Genomic DNA, 9,477 nt, shown 5'->3' on the forward strand with positions numbered 1-9,477 from the left:
TAATACCTCACGTGAGTAAGGGTCGATCCCATGGAGATTGTCGGCTTGAAGCAAGTTATGGTCATCCTTGTAAATCTCAGTCAGGCGAATTAAAGTGGTTTTGAGGTATTGATAATTAAAATATAATTAAAACAAAAAATAAGATAGAAACACTTATGTAATTCATTGGTAGGATTTCAGATAAGCGTATGAAGATGCTTTGTTCCTTCTGAACCTCTGCTTTCCTATTGCCTTCATCCAATCATTTATACTCCTTTCTATGGCAAGCTGTATGTTGGGGATCACCATTGTCAATGGCTACCGTCCGTCCTCTTAGTGAAAATGGTCCGGCTACGAGCTACGTAGGGCTAATCATCTGTCGGTTTTCACTCATGTTGGAATAGGATCCATTGATTCTTTTGCGTCTGTCACTACGCCCAACACTCATGAGTTTGAAGCTCGTCACAGTCATCCCATCCCAGATCCTACTCAGAATACCACAGACAAGGTTTAGACTTTCTGGATCACAAGAATACTGCCAATTGGTTCTAGCTTATACCACGAAGACTCTGATCTCACAGAATGGAGGGCTCTGTTGTCAGGAGAAGCAACCATGCGTCGTGAACCAGGAGGCTAAGAGACATGCATTCAAGCTCGTTTTCAAGTAGAACGGAAGTGGTTATCAGGCACGCGTTCATAAGTGAGAATGGTGATGAGTGTCACTTGATCATCACATTCATCATGTTGAAGTGTGAATGGATATCTTAGAACAAGAATAAGAATGAATTGAATAGAAAAACAGTAGTACTTTGCATTGATTTATGAGGAACAGCAGAGCTCCACACCTTAATCTATGGAGTGTAGAAACTCCGCCGTTAAAAATACATAAGTGATGAAGGTCCAGGCATGGTCGAATGGCCAGCCCCCTAAACGTGATCAAGAGATCATAAGTGATACAATGATAGTCTCAAAAATGATCTAAAGATGAAAATACAATAGTAAAAGGTCCTATTTATAATGAAATAGTGACCTAGGGTTTACAGAAATAAGTAAATGATTTAGAAATCCACTTCCGGGGCCCACTTGGTGTGTGCTTGGGCTGAGCATTTAAAGTTTTTCGTGCATAGGCTGTTTCTGGAGTTAAACACCAGCTTTGGTGCCAGTTTGGGCGTTTAACTCCAACTTTTATGCCAGTTCTGGCGTTTTACGCCATAATTCTTTGGGTTGACTTTGAACGCCAGTTTGGACCATCAAATATTGGGCAAAGTATGGACTATTATATATTTCTTGAAAGCCCAGGATGTCTACTTTCCAACACAATTAGGAGCGCACCAATGGGGCTTCTGTAGCTCCAAAAAATCCACTTCGAGTGCAGGAAGGTCAGAATCCAACAGCATCTGCAGTCTTTTTTCAGCCTCTGAATCAGATTTTTGCTCAGGTCCCTCAATTTCAGCCAGAAAATACCTGAAATCACAGAAAAACACAAAAAATCATAGTAAAGTCCAGAAATATAATTTTTATTTAAAAACTAATAAAAATATAATAAAAAGTAACTAAAACATATTAAAAACTACCTAAAAATAGTGCCAAAAAGCATATAAATTATCCGCTCATCACAACATCAAACTTAAATTGTTGCTTGTCCCCATGCAACTAAAAACAAAGTAGGATAAAAAGAAGAGAATGTACAATAAATTCCGAAAACATCTATGAAGATCAGTCTTAATTAGATGAGCGGGACTATTAGCTTTTTGCTTCTGAACAGTTTTGGCGTCTCACTTTATCCTTTGAAGTTCTGAATGATTGGCATCTATAGGAACTCAGAATTCAGATAGTGTTATTGATTCTCCTATTTCAGTATGTTGATTCTTGAACACAGCTACTTATTGAGTCTTGGTCGTAGCCCTAAGCATTTTATTTTCCAGTATTACCACCGGATACATAAATGCCACAGACATATAACTGGGTGAACCTTTTCAGATTGTGACTCAGCTTTGCTAAAGTCCCCAATTAGAGGTGTCTAGAGCTCTTAAGCACATTCTTTTTTGCTTTGGACCACGACTTTAACCGCTCAGTCTCAAGCTTTTCACTTGACACCTTCACGCCACAAGCACATGGTTAGGGACAGCTTGGTTTTGCCGCTTAGGTCAGGATTTTATTCCTGTGGGCCCTCTTGTCCATTAATGCTCAAGGCCTTGGATCCTTTTTACCCTTGCCTTTTGGTTTAAAGGGCTATTGGCTTTTTCTGCTTGTTTTTTTTCTTTTTCTTTTATTTCGCCTCTTTTTTTTCTGCAAGCTTTTCACTGCTTTTTCTTACTTCAAGAATCAATTTTATGATTTTTCAGATTATCAATAACATTTCTCCTTTTTCATTATTCTTTCAAGAGCCAAAAATTTTAACATTCATAAACAATAAATTCAAAAATATGCACTGTTCAAGCATTCATTCAGAAAAACAAAAAGTATTGCCACCACATCAAAATAATTAAACTATTTTAAAATTCGAAATTCATGTACTTCTTTTTCTTTTTCAGAAAACATTTTTCATTTAAGGAAGGTGAAGGATTTATAGGACATTCATAGCTTTAAGGCATAGACACTAGTGATCATGTACTAAGACACAAACATAAATAAGACATAAAGCATAATTTTCGAAAAACAGAAAAATTAAGAACAAGAAAATTAAAGAACGAGTCCACCTTAGTGATGGCGGCTTGTTCTTCCTCTTGAAGATCTTATGGAGTGCTTGATCTCCTCTATGTCTCTTCCTTGTCTTTGTTGCTCCTCCCTCATGGCTCTTTGGTCTTCTCTAATTTCATGGAGGAGGATGGAATGCTCTTGGTGCTCCACACTTAGTTGTCCCATGTTGGAACTTAACTCTCCTAGGGAGGTGTTAATTTGCTCCCAATAGTTTTGTGGAGGAAAGTGCATCCCTTGAGGCATCTCAGGAATTTCATGATGAGGAATTTCCTCATGCTCTTGTTGAGGTCCATGATTGGGCTCTCTTGTTTGCTCCATCCTTTTTTTAGTGATGGGCTTGTCTTCATCAATGAGGGTGTCTTTCTCTATGTCAATTCCAGCTGAATTGCAGAGGTGACAAATGAGATGAGGGAAGACTAACCTTGCCAAAGTAGAGGACTTGTCTGCCACCTTGTAGAATTCTAGGGATATAACCTCATGAACTTCTACTTCCTCTCCATTCATGATGCTATGGATCATGATAGCCCTGTCTATAGTAACTTCAGACCGGTTGCTAGTAGAAATGATTGAGCGTTGGATGAACTCCAACCATCCTCTAGCCACGGGCTTAAGGTCAAGCCTTCTTAGTTGAACCGGCTTTCGTCTTGAATCTCTCTTCCATTGAGCGCCTTCCACACAAATGTCCATAAGGACTTGGTCCAACCTTTGATCAAAGTTGATCCTTCTAGTGTAGGGGTGTGCATCTCCTTGCATCATTGGCAAGTTGAATGCCAACCTTACATTTTCCGGACTGAAATTTAAGTATTTCTTCTGGACCATTGTAAGCCAATTCTTTGGGTCCGGGTTCACATTTTGATCATGGTTTTTGGTGATCCATGCATTAGCATAGAACTCTTGAACCATTAAGATCCCGACTTGTTGAATGGGGTTGGTGAGAATTTTCCAACCTCTTCTTCGAATCTCATGTCGGATCTCGGGATATTCACTCTTTTTGAGCTTAAAGGGGACCTTGGGAATCACCTTTTTCTTTACCACAACTTCATAGAAGTGGTCTTGATGCACCTTTGAGATGAATCTCTCCATCTTCCATGACTCGGAGGTAGAAGAAATTGCCTTCTTTTTCCTCTTTCTAGAGGTTTCTCCGGCCTTTGGTGCCATTAGTGGTTATGAAAAATAAAAAGCTTTAGCTTTTCCCACACCAAACTTAGAATGGTTGCGCGTACTCGAGAAAAAGAAGAAAGAAAAGAGTAGTAGAAGAAGAAGAAATAGAGGAGATGGAGGGTTGGTGTAGGTTCGGCCAAGTTGGAGAGAAGTGTGTATGATGTGTGAAAATGAAGGTGGTGAGGAGGGGTATTTATAGGATAAGAGAGAGAGGGTTTTCGGTCATGTGTGGGTGGGTTTGGGAGGGAAGTGGGTTGAATTTGAATGGTGAGGTAGGTGGAGTTTTATGATGGATGGATGTGAGTTGGTGCAGAGATTATGGTGAGGAGTTTTTGGGAAAGAGGTATTGAGGTGATTGGTCAATGGTGGGGTGGGAAAGAGTATTATGGAAAGGAGTAAGGAGGAGAGAAGAAGAGAGAGAGTTGAGGTAGGTGGGGATCCTGTGGAATCCACAGATCATGAGGTGTCAAGGATTTCTCATCCCTGCACTATGTTGGCGTGTAAACGCCCCTTGGAGTGCCAATCTTGGCGTTAAACGCCAGGTTGCTGCCTATTTCTGGCGTTTAACGCCAGCTTTTCTCCCCTTTCTGGCGTTAAACGCCAGCTTGATGCCCTTTTCTGGCGTTAAACGCCAGTCTGGTGCCCTTTTCTGGCATTAAACGCGCAGAATGGTGCCAGACTGGGCATTTAACGCCCATTCTGCTACCCTTACTGACGTTTAAACGCCAGTAAGCTCCTCCTCCAGGGTGTGCTGTTTTTTTAATGCTGTTTTTGATTTTGCTTTGACTTTTGCAGTTGTTTTTGTGACCTCACATGATCATCAACCTAAAGAAAATATAAAATAACAATAGAAAATAGAAATTTAACATAGATAAGTAAAGATTGGGTTGCCTCCCAACAAGCGCTTCTTTAATGTCAATAGCTTGACAGTGGGCTCTCATGGAGCCTCACAGATACTCAGAGCATGATGATGGCCTCCCAACATCAAACTTAGAGTTTGAATGTGGGGTCTCTGTTTGGCTCTGCATTGAGAGAAGCTTTTCATGCTTCCTTGATGCACGGAAAACTTGTCTCATAACAAATTTTCCTTTGGCAAGTGTACCAAATTGTCGTCAAGTAATAACTCACAAAAGAGTGAGGTCGAATCCCACAGAGATTAACGGATTAAGCAATCAATGGTTAATTGATTATCCTAGTTAGATGGTTCAGATTTGAATGATGAGCAGCAGGAAGTGTAAATAACATGAATGTAAAGGAAAAACTATAAAATGCAGAAAAGTAAAATAGCAAGAAAAGTAAATGTAAGAACTAAAAATAAAATGAACATTGGGATCAAGAGATATTGCAATCCTCCGGATCAAGTTCATTCTCATCTCTTCCTCAATCAATGCATTCATTGATCTCCTTGGCAATCTTAAGTGATCGAATTACAATTCCTTGTAATTCAATCTCTCAAATCTTGATCAATAGCCAATTCCTTGGTCAATTGCTCATGAGAAGAGATGAGGTATGGTCACTGATTATACCACATGCATTTCCCAAATCAAGTGTTGGAAGGATTATAGTCACATATCCATCCACACTCAATTTGGTCCAGCATGAGAAAGCATTTCTAGCATGATCTCTTCATTCCTCTTTCAAGGTTCAGAAGAGATCCAAGTATGAATAGCTTCTTTTCCAAGATAACTACCCAATTAGATGAAGATCGAAAGCTCTCTAGTAAAATCAAGAGGAAAGAAAGAAGAAGAAGAATAAGAACTACACTTAATCCATTGAATCACAATAGAGCTCTCTAACCCAATGTAAAGAGTTAGTTGATCATTGCTCTACAAAAATAGAAAAGAAAGAAAGTGCAGAAAAGTAAAGATGAAGATTTAAACTGAAATTGAAAATTCAACATAAATAAAAATTACAACTAAAAGAAAGAGAAGGAAAAGTGTGTGAGGGGAGGGAGTCCGAAGACCCCTCTTCAATTCCCCATTCCAGAATTCTCCCCTTTTCCAGATTTTTTTCAATGTAAAAAGACTAAGGCCTTTATATAGGCTCTCCTAAATTACAAAATGAAATTAAAAGCAAATTACAATTAAATAAAAATTTCTATTCTAGATGCTTCTTGTGGTCTTGATTGGTTGACAATTGTGGGCTTGCTTGCTTGAGCTTTGAAGTGGATTTGAGAGAGAAGTGAGTCAAGTTAAGGTCCAGGTGCTAAAGTTAGCCACACTAACGCTACAAGTGTGGCGTTAGTGCTAAAGTTATTGTGGCTAACGTTGCACTTGCTGCCCAGTTGGTGTTTTTGGGGCTTAAAAGATGCCTCTTTTTGTGCTCCAATTTCATGCCCACTATAAAGTATTATATATCGTTGGAAAGCTCTGAATGTCAGCTTTCGAACGCAACTGGAATCACCTCAATTGGACCTCTGTAGCTCAAGTTATGCTCCTTTGAAGTGGACATGGTCGCTAGCATAGTTGCCAGCGTTACTGGAAAACTTGAGTGCCAATAACGCTAGCGATCAGGGCTTCATTATTTCCAGTTTTTGGAGCTCAAACTTAGTGTCTACCCCATACTATTATATATTTTTGGAAAGCCCTGGATGTCTACTTTCCAATGCCTTTGGAAGCGCATCATTTGGAGCTCTACAACTCGATTTACACTTCTTGGAAGGTGAAGAGGTCAGTTGGCCTTAATACAGGTTGATACCATGTTCATCATTGCACTTTCGGGGCAGTTTTTCTCCCTCAAATTTAGTGTCAACCATGTAGTGTCATATATGCTTGGAAAGCTCTGAAATCCTACTTTCCAATGCCACTGGAATCACCTCATTTGGAGCTTTGTGGCTCAAGTTATGCGTGTTTGAAGAAGGCATGGTCAGGCTGCCAGGTGGGACTTTTGCCCACGTTAACTACCACGTTAACGTGGGAGTTAACGTGGCTCATAGTGGCTTGTGTGGGCTCATTCCAACGTTAGTGACAATGTTGGGTGTCACTAACGTTGGCGATCACCTCCCTTCTTCACGTTAGCTTCCACGTTAACTAGGTTAACGTGGGAGTTAACGTGGCTTATTGGGGCTTGTGTGGGTTCCTTCCAACGTTAGTGACAATGTTTGGTGTCACTAACGTTGTCGACCACCTTGCTTCTTCACGTTAGCTTCCACGTTAACCTACGTTAACTAGGTTAACGTGGGAGTTAACGTGGCTTATTGTGACTTGGCCAACGTTAGTGATAAAGTTGAATGTCACTAACGTTGGCTTCCCCTTTACTTCTTAACGTTAGAGGCCACGTTAACTAAATTAATGTGGCAACTAACGTGGCCACTTATGAGCTTGGTCCAACGTTAGTGATAATGTTAAGTGTCACTAACGTTGGCTCCATTTCCTTTCTTCAAAGTTAATACCACTAACTTTTCTCACTAACGTTGGGGCTTTCCTTCCTTCCACGTTAGTGCCTACGGTAGTGTAACTAACGTAGCCACTAACGTGGCTTCTTCTCTTCTTCTTTTGGCCTGAAATCAATCAAACAAAGTGCATCAAAGTCTTGCTCTTAATCATGGGATCATGCATCATCCAATTTATCATATAATTCATGCAAAATTCTCTTGAAATCATGTAAAGTGCATAATGTATGCTTGAATCAAGATGTAAGTGAATATCTACCCAAAACTAGCTTATTTTCCAAGAAAATGCATGAAACTACCTTAAAAATAGTAAAGAAAAGGTCAGTGAAACTGGCCAAAATGCCCTGGCATCATTCCTCTCCATGGTTACAGAGGGAGATCCTTGAGCCTTAAACACAAGGTAGTCCTCATTCACTTGAAGGATCAACTCTCCTCTGTCAACATCAATCACAGCTTTTGCTGTGGCTATGAAGGGTCTGCCAAGGATGATGGATTCATCCATATTCTTCCCAGTGTCCAGGATTATGAAGTCATCAGGGATGTAAAGGCCTTCAACCTTCACCAAGACATCCTCTACAAGTCCATAAGCATGTTTCCTTGAATTGTCTGCCATCTCTAGTGAGATTCTTGCAGCTTGTACCTCAAGGATCCCTAGTTTCTCCATTACAGAGAGGGGCATGAGGTTTATACTTGACCCCAGGTCACACAGAGCCTTCTCAAAGGTCATGGTGCCTATGGTACAAGGTATTGAGAACTTTCCAGGATCCTGTCTCTTCTGAGGTAATTTCAGTTGAACCGGATCATTCAGTTTATTGATGAGCAATGGAGGTTCATCCTCCCAAGTCTCATTACCAAATAACTTGGCATTTAGCTTCATGATTGCTCCAAGGTACTTAGCAACTTGCTCTTCAGCAATATCTTCATCCTCTTCAGAGGAAGAATACTCACTAGAGCTCATGAATGGCAGAAGAAAGTTTAATGGAATCTCTATGGTCTCTGTATGAGTCTCAGATTCCTTTGGTTCCTCAAAGAGGAACTCCCTTTTGTCCAGAGGATGTCCCATGAGGTTTTTCTCACTGGGACTCACGTCCTCCTTACTCTCTCCAGGTTCGGCCATATTGGTCATGGTTATGGCCTTGCACTCTCTCTTGGAATTTTCTTCTGTATTGCTAGGGAGAGTGCTAGGAGGAGTTTCAGTAATTCTCTTACTCAGCTGACCCACTTGTGCTTCCAAATTTCTAATGGAGGATCTTGTTTCATTCATGAAACTGAGAGTGGTCTTGGATAGATCAGAGACTATTGTTGCTAAGCTAGAGAGACTCTGCTCAAAATTCTCTGTCTATTGCTGAGAAGATGATGGAAAAGGCTTGCTATTGCTAAACCTATTTCTTCTACCATTATTATTGTTGAAACCTTGTTGAGGCTTCTGTTGATCCTTCCATGAGAGATTTGAATGATTTCTCCATGAAGGATTATAGGTGTTTCCATAGGGTTCTCCCATATAATTCACCTCTTCAATTGCAGGATTCTCAAGATCATAATCTTCTTCTTCAGAAGATGCTTCTTTAGTACTGCCTGTTGCAGCTTGCATTCCAAACAGACTCTGAGAAATCATATTGACTTGCTGAGTCAATATTTTGTTCTGAGCCAATATGGCATTCAGAGTATCAATATCAAGAACTCCTTTCTTCTGAGTTGTCCCATTGTTCACAGAATTTCTTTCAGAAGTGTACATGAACTAGTTATTTGCAACCATTTCAATGAGTTCCTGGGCTTCTTCAAGCGTCTTCTTCAGATGAAGAGATCCACCAGTAGAGTTGTCCAATGACATCTTGGACAGTTCAGACAGACCATCATAGAATATGCATATGATGCTCCATTCTGAAAGCATGCCAGAAGGACACCTTCTGATCAATTTCTTGTATCTTTCCCAAGCTTCATAGAGGGATTCGCCTTCCTTCTGTCTGAAGGTCTGGACTTTCACTCTAAGCTTACTCAATTTTTGAGGTGGAAAGAACTTTGCTAAGAAGGCATTGACCAGCTTTTTCCAAGAGTTCAGGCTTTCTTTAGGTTGTGAGTCTAACCATGTCCTAGCTCTGTCTCTTACAGCAAAGGGGAAAAGAATAAGTCTGTAGACCTCAGGGTCAATCCCATGGGTCTTAAAAGTGTCACAGATTTGCAAGAATTCAGCTAAAAACTGATGTAGATCTTCCAATGGAAGTCCATGATACTTGCAATTCTGCTGC

The 9,477-nt window shown here is 40.3% G+C and overlaps 1 non-coding gene across 1 annotated transcript; it reads left to right on the forward strand.

Moving 5' to 3' along the window:
- The first annotated feature begins 9,120 nt into the window (after positions 1-9,120).
- On the forward strand, positions 9,121-9,224 carry LOC148576025 (small nucleolar RNA R71). Its single transcript, XR_015903804.1, has one exon. It is a non-coding gene; the product is annotated as a small nucleolar RNA R71 (small nucleolar RNA).
- The last annotated feature ends 253 nt before the right edge of the window (positions 9,225-9,477 follow it).

Source organism: Arachis ipaensis, chromosome B1, assembly GCF_059453495.1.
Source record: "Arachis ipaensis isolate K30076 ecotype BB chromosome B1, ASM5945349v1, whole genome shotgun sequence".
NCBI lineage: Eukaryota > Viridiplantae > Streptophyta > Magnoliopsida > Fabales > Fabaceae > Arachis > Arachis ipaensis.